Source organism: Carcharhinus amblyrhynchos, chromosome 3 (genome assembly GCF_965287045.1).
Source record: "Carcharhinus amblyrhynchos chromosome 3, sCarAmb.v2.hapA, whole genome shotgun sequence".
NCBI lineage: Eukaryota > Metazoa > Chordata > Chondrichthyes > Carcharhiniformes > Carcharhinidae > Carcharhinus > Carcharhinus amblyrhynchos.
The window spans coordinates 74,747,157-74,759,834 of record NC_137326.1 but is presented as its reverse complement, the minus strand read 5'-3'; the positions used below and the strand labels follow the sequence as shown (position 1 = coordinate 74,759,834).

General features: G+C 37.7%; 1 protein-coding gene across 3 annotated transcripts in view; it reads right to left on the bottom strand.

The window, feature by feature from the left end:
• The window catches only part of wdr33 (WD repeat domain 33), a 101,978-nt gene that overhangs the window by 34,073 nt on the left and 55,227 nt on the right, over nt 1–12,678 (bottom strand). The window lies entirely within an intron of this gene.

Below are 12,678 nucleotides of genomic sequence, written 5' to 3'. Positions count from 1 at the left end.
TTCACTTATACTCAGTTCCCGTTTCTATCAGTTCTGTTCTCTCCCATAGCTGAAACCTAGCATATTTCTCAATAAAAACATGGCTGGAGAAGTGGGACACAAGCACTTAGTGAGGGGTTAATGAAATTGTGGCTTTACCTCTTCTGCTGAGAGGGATTAGAACTGCTCGACTTTGTGGAGGAAAGGAACAGTTCAAAATAATGAACTGAAGTATTTTGTGTGGGAGACGCTCATGTTGGTTTATAAAGTTCCTTGTTTTTTTCAATAAAATGTAAAGTCAGCCTTATGCTAAATCAATAGGAATTCATTTTTAAAATTTCAAAGCAAATTTGAGATAGTTTGAATTAGTGAAAATTAAAGTGACTTAAAACTACAGTTAATGTTTCTGTGAAGCAATTTGAAATGAAATGACAGTATCATATACAAACCACAAAATATTGAAAACAAAGGATTGAACATGATTACCGTGCAAACCAACTGACTCAAGAAGCAGGTTTATTCTGTACCCAGAAGGGTAAGGATTACCTACTGCAAAAGTATGTCGGCATTCGTATTTTATCTTACATAATCACATAGCTATTCACAAGAGCAGAATACTGCATAACGAACCTCTTCACAATGCAGCACCAGGCAGATGGGCCAGCAGTTACTGTGTTGCAATGGAATGAAAATTAAAGGTTTATTTTTCAAAAAGATAATTAACTTTATACCAGGTTAGAACTGAGGAAGCACAGTGCAATTCAGGGAAGTGAATTCCCTTTCTTGCTCACACATACACAGGTGTAAGAAATTAAAAACATGTACCTTTTCTAATAGTCAGCACTTTGTTTAATTAAACTATTAGCAAGACGAAACTCAGTTAAAGAAGCTAGGACAAGTGTGTAATTAGTCATTTCTTTTCATTCTTTTAAAAATAAGATCATAGCAAACTTCATCTCAAATAAGTATTCAGTTTGTTCTCTAGCTTCTCAAATTTTTTTAAAAAGGAACCTGAGCATAAATTGCTCAAAGTTAGAAAAATATTCCATCAATACTGCTGACTGACTAGTACTGATAATCCTGAAAAATTAGTTACTGTGTAATCCAAATTCAGTTTACAGCAGTCAGTTCAGGGCAAAGATACCAAGTCCAAGGGCAGGATTTTTGGAGAGACTGAGGTCAAGTAAATACTGTTGTCAGAAATATACAAATTTTAATTAAAAATTTAATCATCTATTTTGGATAATAGAAACTTGAGAGGAAATGTTAGCCAAGATAGGGCTTTATGTGGGTATTAGATATTATATTGGTAATAAACCATAAAAATGTGTATGTGTGTTTGGTGAGAGATTGTGCGAGACAGACCAACAAAGAGCGGGCCACCAATGCACATTCCTAATTTTGTTGGGACCACAAAGTTGGAAGGCATGTCCTGAAATAACGCAGTCTTCTTCGCCTGATGACTTAGTGAGCTTATCCATTGAGGAGTTGAGCCATTTGCCAAGATTGGGGTGCCCAAACTGTGGGTCATGAACTCCATGGGGTCACAGGACAAACAACTGGAGTCTCAAAGTTCCAAGGCAGCACTGACAGCTGTGGAGTGGAGACTCTAACTTGACTGTCCGGGGATCAGCTGTGAAGACTCCTTTAAGTTGCATCATTTTGTTACCATGGGTGTGGTCTAATCCAATGGTTACCAAAGCTTAGTCACTGACACAAACAGAGCCTGCAAATTGGTAGGTGTCTTAGCTGTTTTTTGTAGCTGTATAGCTGCTGTTTCAACTCCCAACCTGCTCAATAACTCTTTCCCCTTCCATTTTCACTTTGGGGTTGCAGAAAATGTGAAGCATTAAAATGGGGTCACAGTAGAAAAAAATTTGGGAATCATTAGACTAGGAAAATCCCACGGTCAATTCCCAGTCAGTGCTTTTGGGTGATTAGAGATCAGGCGACAGAAATTCTGTACAGAATCCAGTGATACTTTGTAAACGTGCATGCTAGTAGCTTCCAAATTAATCCATTGCCTGCTGAATAATTACTTGACACACAAAAAAATTAAAGATATAGCAATGCAGTGCTAACGGTACAAGACTACCAAGGTCATGATTTCAAACCAAACTACAGCAAGTTGTGAAATCTGTAAAGTCTTTTGAGCTAGTCCCAGAAATGCGGCAGGCATTGATGTAGACACCAAACCGGTTCACTCATGTCCTTTAGGGAAAGGAGTCATTCACAGCTATATTGTACCCAGCTGGTTGAATTTTAGTGCCCTCTGAATTGGCCTAGCAAGCTATTCAAATATAAAACGATCACTCAACAATACATGCTAACTTGTCAGCATCACTCACATCCTGGGAACAAATTTTAAAAACATGTTGGTAAGGTGTGAAAGGTTGCCAGATGGTGGTGAACCGTGTCTTTGTACAGAACCAACACATGCAGAAAAGAGGAAAACTTGCACCAAAACAGGAATATGCCATAGGTTTCAAAGCAATAGGATTTACAATAGCATGCAACAAGAACTGCCTGTCCTTCTAATGATTCTAGCCACCCCTTGGTTCAAAGGAAGGAGTGTGCCAAGTGGTGTGACAGGCTGTATTGTATTTTCACATCCAACCTATTAAAATATTGGAAGTATATCAGATTATTCAGGAGATTGCTCAAAATTTATAAAGACTCATAACTATTTTTGAATGAATGCTTGTGAGTAAAGCCATTAGAATGGAAGGAAGTTGCATTAGAGAAACAGGAAATAGTTATTACCATCGCTTTGTTTGGAAATCCTATAAAGGACATACCATTGTCAAAGTAGTACAGTACTTGTCTAATGGAGAAATCAAACTTTGCTGAGGATATGCTACACAATTTTTCAATGTACATCAGGTATTATGGGAGAAGACACTAGTATACAGAAACTGATTAGACTGATTTTATTTTTAAACAGCATAGGATTCCAGAAATTTTCCTCATATTTTGGGACTGCAATCCACAATTCCATTTGGTATACATTACAGCAATACATCAGCACAGATAAACTTGTCAAAACACAAGTATGAATAAAAACAATTTCAGATTAATACCCTTGTATCAAATGGGGCTTCTCTTTAAATATTTGGCACTATAAATTGCCATCTTGACCCAGGCATTTTTCCTGTTCCAGCTATACTTTAATGACCATGCTTAGAATCATATCACAGGAAGCAACATAGATTTGAATTAAACCATAGGCATTGGGAACACAAAATAATCAAGAGAAAGAACTCTAAATAGAAGTGAATATTAAAAATGGAGGAAGGCCAGATCTGCTGGTGGTTCTTTCACATTCTTTCAACCTCCCACATAACTGAACAATGCAGAAATAAAGCAAAATACTGGAGATGAGAAATTCTGCGACTTCCCATTAAACGCTGTTCGGAGCATTGCTAAGGTGCAGGTCTTCAGATAAACAATGTTTTGTTAAAGCAGAAGCCTTTTACATTGAGGGTATCTTGCAGATGAAGTTAACAGAAATTATATTGTTCTGTCACCACCCTTGACTTTACCACTGCTGCTAAGACTTAAGGCCATTAAAAGTCATCTCCTACCAGGACCTGTGCATCTTGGGCGCCAGCTTCTATCACCTCGTTGCATGTCTGGCTGCTCTTTCAGGCTAAGTCAGGCGGTAAAGAGCCTTGGTGTTCATCTCAAACATGAGCTGAGCTTCAAACCACACACCTGGTCCATTCACATTAACTTTGCCTGCCTCAGTCTTAATCTTCCCACCATCAAAACCTTTAAGCCCATTCTTTATAACTATCTCATATACCACTTGATGTGCCCCAATTCCTTTTGACTATCTCAACTCTACCTTAAATAAACTTTAACTCTCTAAAATTCTTGGCCGTTCCCTAACTGCACCGTTACTCCTATTCAAACTGAGTCATTGGGTTCCCTCTCCTAATGTGTTGACCTAAAAACCGTTCTGTTCAAATCCCTCCATGGCTTCACATCCTCCACATGCACACAACCTATGTAATCTAACATAACCTTACATCCCAACATGCACCTGCTGCTCTTCCAATGCTGGTTTCGGATGGAATATGCTGTTTCGTGAAAGATACGATAAAAATATAAAAATTAGTATCTAAAACTTAGTTCTCAAACAAATTGTCTTTATTCTAAACTGCAGTGCTGTGATCAATAAAATGGGTGCTCCAATGGAAGAAGTATGCAAAATTAGATAGGCAGGGGTGTAAAATATTAAGATAAATGATTTTGAAGGTAACAATTACAAATGTTATGATTAACCTATCCAAGTACGAAACGAGATGCTTAATCCTTGCAAACTAAAGTGCATTGAGGATAAATGTGAAATCACAGCGCAAATAGGTTAAAAATTATGGTGCAATGTTATGGATAAAACTATATCTTCTGTGCTGTAACAGCTGAAGATTCTAAGAATCAGATTATTTGGTGTTGGACTTTAAGTACCAGTCAAAAAAAAAACAGGCACCATTGATGAAATGGGATACCAACTGGCATTTAATACGATATAGTGGTTATTTAACTAGACTAGCAATCTAATTGCCCAGATTAACAATCTGGAGACAGGAATTCAAATCTCACCATAGCAGAAAACAAATTTGAATTCAGCTAATTAAATAAATCTGGAATTAAAAAGCTCATACTAGTAAAGATGGTAATAAAGCAGTCAGATTGTTATAAAATTCCAACTTGTGCACCAATGTCTTTTGGGGAAGGAAACCTATGGTTTTGACTTGGTCTGGAGTCAACAATGTGTTTGACTCTTGACAGGCCTCTGAAATAGCCTAGCAGGCTACTTGATTGTTTGAAACTGCTATATTATAGCAAAATAAAGATTCATAAAGGTGGCTCATTACTACTTTCACAAGATCAAGAGGGATGGATAATAATTCTGGCCTTGTCAGCAACAGCCACATCCTACTAACGAATAAAAAGGGAAATTTCTTCCCAGTAGCACATAGCTAACAACGTGATTCCCAGTGAGCTACAAGAAAAGCCCCCAGCTTTAAGCAAACTGGAATAGCTGAAATACCCCACTCTTATAGATTGCAGCTTTGTTGCTGACAATAAATAATCTTTTGCACTTGACATTATACCCTTTTTAAAGGATAGTTTTCAGCAGGAAGGTGGCCAAATCATGTTGCTGGAGGCAGATGTTGTAATATGTGCTGCTTAAGGCTGCCTCGAGAGCCACTTTGGAAAAGGTTATCTTTCATTCTTTGAACTTGCCATGTAAATGGACTATGCTGAGGTAAAAATACTAGAGATGAAAAATTCTATGAGTTTGCATCAAGCCTGTTCCAAGCATCGACAAGGTGCAAGTCTTCAGATCAACGTAACAATGTTAGTTAAAGCATAAATCCATGACATGTGGGTTATCTTGCAGATGATGTTGACAGAAATCATATTGTTCTGTCACTGCCTTTGGCTTTACCACAGCTGCTAAGACCAAGGCCATTAATATCATCTACCAGAAACAGTGCACCATGGGAGCCAGTTTGTATATCACCACCTGAGAATCTGAGAAGCTCTATGCCACATTTAACTTTACAGCTGTGATTACAGATTCCATCTGTGGGGTGTCTATAAATGCTGAGAGCAAGAAAACCCAGCAACTAAATTGTCCTCGTCCAGCAACGTTTTAATCAATATCATCTGATCTTCTAAATCCTAGTCAGGAGATGAAGCCAGCAAATAGATCCACTAACCACCCAAGCTTCCCCAACCCTTTGTCTTTACAGGGCAGAGGCTATTTAGTTTTACAGTTCAATTACCCCAGCAGCTGTAATAAAATTGAGGTAACGTCATGTTCTGGAGCGTGACCATGACATATGGCTAACATATATTTCAGGTGATTGTATCAGCTAAAAATGATCTGATTCATCATTACTGAAGACTCCATGTTTGGACAAAAGAGTCTACTACTGACATCCACAATGACATTCTGCACACTTAAGAAGGGTTGAAGGACCTAAATAACAATGGCACAGCTGCTCTATTAGAACATTGTGGGGCTTTCTGTGCAATTCTCATCAATAAGAACTTGCTCATTACGTATGGAGCAGCGAACTAAACTGTTCAATACTCAAGACCATTAACATGCCAAAATTAATGTTCCTTAGGTCCATGCTCCTGAAGGCGAACCATTCCGGGAAAGAAACCGTCTTCAGGACAAGATAAAAGAGGGGCAGGTCAACTATTCAATCGCATTCTGAATAAGTCATTTCGCACATGTTCCTAGTTGATCTATGTTCCTGCATAACAGAGGCCTTTTCATGGTGCCAGAAGTGGTATTTTACTTCTGGTACCATGAAAACGTTGCAGGGGAATTGTGTCTCCTACCAAGTCAAGGGAAATTTCAGGTATTTGGTTTAATTCAAGTCAGATAGTTGAACTTGAATTTTCATAAAGCATTCAAAAGGTTCACATTAGAGGTTTTAGATAATGATTAAGATCATAGAATCAATTATAAATATTAAAGGAATAAAAATGGCTTAGAAAACAAAGCATGTGATCCTTAGTGGGAAAAGCCCTGGTGGCAGTAGCAGCCACCCATAGAGTTCCAGAAGGATTTGTTCTGCTGCACATTTTGCAGAAATTACATGGCAAATACTTCCAGTAATATTTAACTGACTAATTAAACCAAATTATACGGTCACAAAAAAGGACAGGTAATGTTGTGCCCATCTTTTAAGAAAAAATACATGGAATAAATATCTAATCAAATATAGAGACTGTAGTCATTTCAGGAAAGTTCTGTGAGCAACATGGGCATTTAGTGAACCTCCCCAGCTCCTTTTCATTTGCTTCTTCAGGTGTCATTGAAACTTTCTAGCCTCACTTCAAATGCATTCTGAAAGAGGTCCCTTCAAAGGGATGCTGGGCTCCACCTGTATGTTTGCCATTGAAACCTTAATAATGGAGCTATGTATAGGCTGGTCTGCAACTCATTTAAGTGTAGCTATCACAAAAGGTTTATGATAACGTGAAGTAAGCCATTGAGTTCGGTTGACTTGTGTCATTTGACTATTAATCCAATCGATTTTGCAAATTTTCATATATAGCTTGGGCAGAAAATTAAAGCTCTGGGCAAGCTGATGATAGAACTGTAAACAAATTTCTAACACAATGCAAACAAACTGAAAACTTCTAATGTGCTGCAACAAACTGAACCGCTGACAGAAGCACTATTCATGTTTGGCACCAGAACAAGGTAGGAACAGTTAATAAATAACTACTATGGCATTATGTTTTATTAAAAAGTGTCTAAAACGGTTCTCCCCATTTGGTTAATGGCCTATTAATTTTAATGTGAAGGTTGAAACAAAGAAAATAATGGGCTCCGAAGTCAGTAACACGTGGATTGCATTACTAAAAAATGAAACACAATAGCACAGGATAGAAATCCTGGCATGCATACAGACCATGAGCCTCAGTTCCATTTCTTACTTGCTGATCCATTTGGTTTAAACTTTGTGACCTGGAGGTCCGGAGAGATTCACTTGTACTCTGTTACCACACTGGTGGATAAATCCCAAATCAGAACAAACTGTTAGTACTAGTAGCTTCAGATTTATGCAAACTAATGGGAATTTTGCTTAGCCTGTTGGGCCTCATGGCATCAGCATAAGGTGCCTTGGGAGATAAAAGGTGTGGGTGTTCCAATCAGTTTAATTCACCCAATGCATTGAGCTGAACAGCTGACAAATCCCAACAGGAGTGCAAAACTTTGACAACTAAAAGCAAAAATGTTAACGTCCTAGAATTAGCTGGAGAAAGGGAGATAACAAAAAGTATATCCCCTTCACTCATGATTAAAACATCAAGGTGGGATATTTCATTTTTTTAAATGAGTTATGAATTTCAAACCAACATTAGCCATAGTTGAATTGGTAGCACTCACACGTATGAGTCTGGAGACTTCTGGCTCATGCCTCACTCAAGAAATTTCAGCATATAATGTAGGAAGGTACTTCAATGCATAACAGAGTGAATGTGGAACTATCAGATATACAGCATTTTGAGTTGTCAAACCAAAGGCCTTGTGACATACATGAAAGAGATTCCATGGCACTATCTGAAGAAGCGCAGAGAGTTCACTCAGTGTCCTGGTCAATATTAATCAATCAACACCTAAATACTAATCATACAATTGTATAGCACAGAAACGCCATTGTGTTTGTGTCTAGTCTTAATTAGTCCCATTCCCCCATGCTCCCCATAGCCCTGCAAATCTTTTCCTTGGCAAATATACATTCCATTACCTTTTGAAAATCACTACCAAAGCTGCTTTCACTGCACTTTCAGGCAATAAAAATAATTCTCATCTCCTCTGACTATATCCCCTGTTTCTATACCATGATGAAGTGGAAGCACTTTCTCCTTACTAATTCTATTAAAACTCCATTACATTTGAAAAACATTCATTAAATCACACTTCAACATTTTCTGCTCCAGGGAGAAAAATCCCAGGTTCTCTTGTCCCTCTACCTAAATTAAGTCCCTCTTCCCTAGTTTCAATCTGCTGGAATTCTTCTGTACCCTCTCCAAGGCCTTAACATGCTTCCTAAAGTGCGCTGAATTCGACACAATACTCTAAGCTAAGGTTCTTCCAGTTTCTTGTAGTGGGTCTCTATTAATAAACCCAAGGATTCCAAATGCTTGTTAACAGCCTTATAAACTTGTCCTTATAACAGATTACCCAGTCCTGCTATGCACAATTTGGCTGGTGCTCCCCCACATGACAAGAATGACTATGTTTCAAAAGTACTTCGCTGATTATAAAACACTTTATAACATCCTGAGATAGTGAAAGGTGCTTTACAAATGTCATTGCTTTGTTACTTTCTAAAGAATGAAAGGCTCTGTGTTTTTTTGATCCTCAAGTGTAGTGAATATGGCCAATCTCAATATCCAGCTTCTAGGTGCAAATCACACATGCATAGATAATATGCTATCAGAATAGATTTAGAGAAAAGATCTGCCACTCATGTACCAGAATGTTCTCCTATCAGTGAAGTTATCTTGAACTTGAATTTATCCCAACAAAAATGTAACTGCTTGAACCATAAAAGGAAGATTTTTAATTCCCTGGATAATCTTTTATTCTGGTGAGCATGAAAAATTGTTTCACAAGATTTTTAAATCAAAATCACAAAATAAGGAAACTATCATAATTTAAAAGACTATCAACGTTGTCTATTAATTCTAAGCTCTCAAGAACATAAGATGGTGAAAGCTGCATAAATATAATTTTGCCGACATCTGCTGAGGCTTACAGTGGCACAGCATGATTCCCAGAAATAAGTATTGTTATCAAGATAATTCTTTGGGGAAGACATATCCTGTTAATTTGCAACTTTGATGTGTATTATATTAGTCACCAGTTAATATTGATGGTTATTAGCAGTACATGAGTAACTGAGAACAAGTCTAACAGAATACTAGCGAGGATGTGCAAATAAAAATTTGATTACGTGTTTAGAAAGAAATGTATTATTTAAATAGCCAACTTAATCATTCACTTGGATTCCATCCAAAGAAAACAGGAAAGGTTTAAAAGCGCGTTTACCAAATCATTAAAGTTGGTATGTGACGTCAGGGAGTTTATTTTCTGCAGTAGTGCAGAACATATCAGAATGTGAAAGGTCAGACAGCACTTTGCAGAATCCAAAATCTGATGACAGTGATAAGAAAAAGATTCAGTCTTCTACAATTCTACACTTAGCTTAGTTCCATATTTGGTCCCAGCCCGGGTACCTTTCGCCCAATGCATTTCCTGTAACATAGGAGTATTATACACAATATCTTGTGTTTCATGTGCAATATAGCTGTAGCTATGTTGTAATTATGGAGATCCAAAGTTAGGACTAAAGCACAATATTGGGAAAGGTTACTTGTGCTGTGAATCAAACCATGTCATTTTTCACAACAGATGCCAAAAGTTGATGGTATCCCTACCTCCAATCAAGTCCAAAACCACATTTGCTATCAAAACTTTACTGTTAATTGTACAAGATATGGCATTATGAGAATTTGTTTTTCTTCCAAAAATGCAGACTTCACACGTCATTTAAATTGTAGGTGCAACAGTTAAAATTAAAGAGAAACAATAAGAAATCTTATACAATCACAACTTTCCAAGAGCACAAGAGGTAATGAATTCCCTCCAAGTAAAATATATTCAGCCTGCATTAACACTGTTTGACACACTAATAGTGAGAAACAGTATTAAGTGGAATGCAGTCAGTGCCATGGTGAATGTTGCCAAGTGAAAGCACTGTCACCAAACGGGAGTTTCCACTATGTTGCTCATGAACGAAAGAAAAGAGGACAGTCAATGTCAGGCTTTAAACAATGTTTAAAATGACTGGGCAATTTGTGTCAGGACGCAATAAAAGAAACGAGCGTCAAAAGGAACCTAGTGCCCAATATCCACCTTTTCCAAGCAGGTCATGAGGAGCAGTTTTCAGACTGAATGATTACTTTTGCTCTGTTGCGACTATTCACCCTGGCACTACCAGAACAGGATGAAGCTTAGGAAAATTCTGAAAAATCAAAGACTCAAAACCTAAGACTCGTCTTAAAAAAAAACATTAGATCTGAACTAATTGGAAACAGATATGCCAATGCCATGATTGAGAGATAGAGTGGCAAATAATCAGTTTCGTTGCCAAGCAAACTAGTCTGGAATAACACTACCATTTCAGTAAGTGTAACTGGTTGATTCACTGCCAATATAATTGTTGCCTGTTTTTATTTTGCACTTTGGTTAATAATGTAGAAGAAAGGCATTTTAAATGGTTTCATCCCAAAAGTGAGCAAGTGTTTTCGCAGTTTGTTTATTCTATGCGATATAGAATTGGTTTCCTGAACCAGATTACATCAAATTCAGTCCAGACCAAAGGCAGACATTACTCAAAGCTGGACAGTCAGATAGGAATTTGTTCTGGTTAATTCCCAGCCGACAGCTATGCCATGGTGGAATCAGAGGAGAAAACAAGATCCAGAGCCAAGAAACACAAGGTGACAACATCTTGGAAAAGGTGGTGGGTTGTTTAGAATCTAGTAGGCAGCATGGTATTGATCAGATACACTGAAAGCAGCAATGCTTCTATACCCATGGAGCATTTTCATTTCAGTTAGAAATGTGACAAGAGAAATACCACTACAACATGTATGGTATAAATGGCCTCCTGAATACTTAGCAAGGCAGTTAACATGAGTGCATGGCATTGTCTGTTAAAAATAACACAGCAGTTGAACAAACACTTCAAGAGTTAAAGCTATACTGCCCCCCAGTGTCAGTTTTCACTCATTACTCACATGAAGATTTTATTTTAAAGTCATAATGCTTTTCATGCTAATTTTTGCTTCCCTCCTGAAGAACCTTGGTGAGACAGAATTCTATGAGTTTCCTAGTACCTTGGCTGAGTTGCCCTCACATGGCAGTCTGGTTGTGAGCAAGAAGGCTGATCAGTAAAGGAGGAAATCACAATGGATCCTAATTTAATCCTGAAACCTTGTTCATATATCAAGTACACCTCCAGTAAAAATGGTTATGACAGCAATTAAGAACAATCTTTTTTGCTCTTTCCTAACCAAGGAACAAGGGCCAATTGTAGACCTCACGTCATTTAAGGATAAGGTTAGCTCACTCAACATGGATTGAGATTTGAGTTTAGGAACGCTGAGATATTGGACTCAATGGAATTTATGTTGACTCCAAATACAACTTGAACACTTAGAATATTTTGAAGACAGTGCTTCAAATATTTAACTTGGAAGACTAGTAAAATAGTCCAGTCTACATCAGTTACAGCAGAATCCCCAATGTGCCCTCAGAAAATTAAAACCCACTCCCAAAAGCAGCATCTGACTGAATCACAGCATCAACCTTGCTCCCAAGCAGTTGGTCGCTACTGTCGCACAGAGTTAAAGCTTAGCAATTTCTTATGGTGACTACTGAACCCAGCTAATCTGAACATACAACAAGATGCATGCTTTAAACTGTATGCAGTGAAGTTAGAACTCAGCAATGAAATATGCAGCAATAATCCCAGTGTCCTCAGTTAAGATGCACACAGCACCGTAAAGAACAACTGGAACAATCTGGTTGATACTACATGCAAGAAAAGTCCTCCCTTGATAATTAAATGGGTAAATGCATCAGTAACATGAAACCAAGTCATACAGACAAATTACATTCCAGGTTGCTGACTAGTATTCGAAAGGAATGTACTACTGTTGTCGTAGAATCTGCCACTCATTATCCAACATTCATCACATCCTGACAAGTGCATGTGTACAAATCAGACAAGGGCATGAGCAAAGGTGGGTGTGATTCAACTGAAGTCAAATGCCTGCCATCTCTAACTACCTCAGCTAACATATGAATAATGGTCACTTATACTGGAAAGCTGGAAATGCTTAAGGTGCTAACATCCTAAAGCAAATCATTACCTTCAGAACATGAGGAGAAAAGAGAAAACTTGTGATTTTCTTTACTTATTTCTAGAATACATGAAGTAATGAAAGCAACTCATGGGGTGACAGTAACATAAATGATTAACATTCATACTGAAGTACACGTCTTAAAATATGCATTCATTTCAAATACTTATTTTCACAGATATGGACTGGTAGCAAGTGCTAGACAAGTAGTTCATCTGTGTG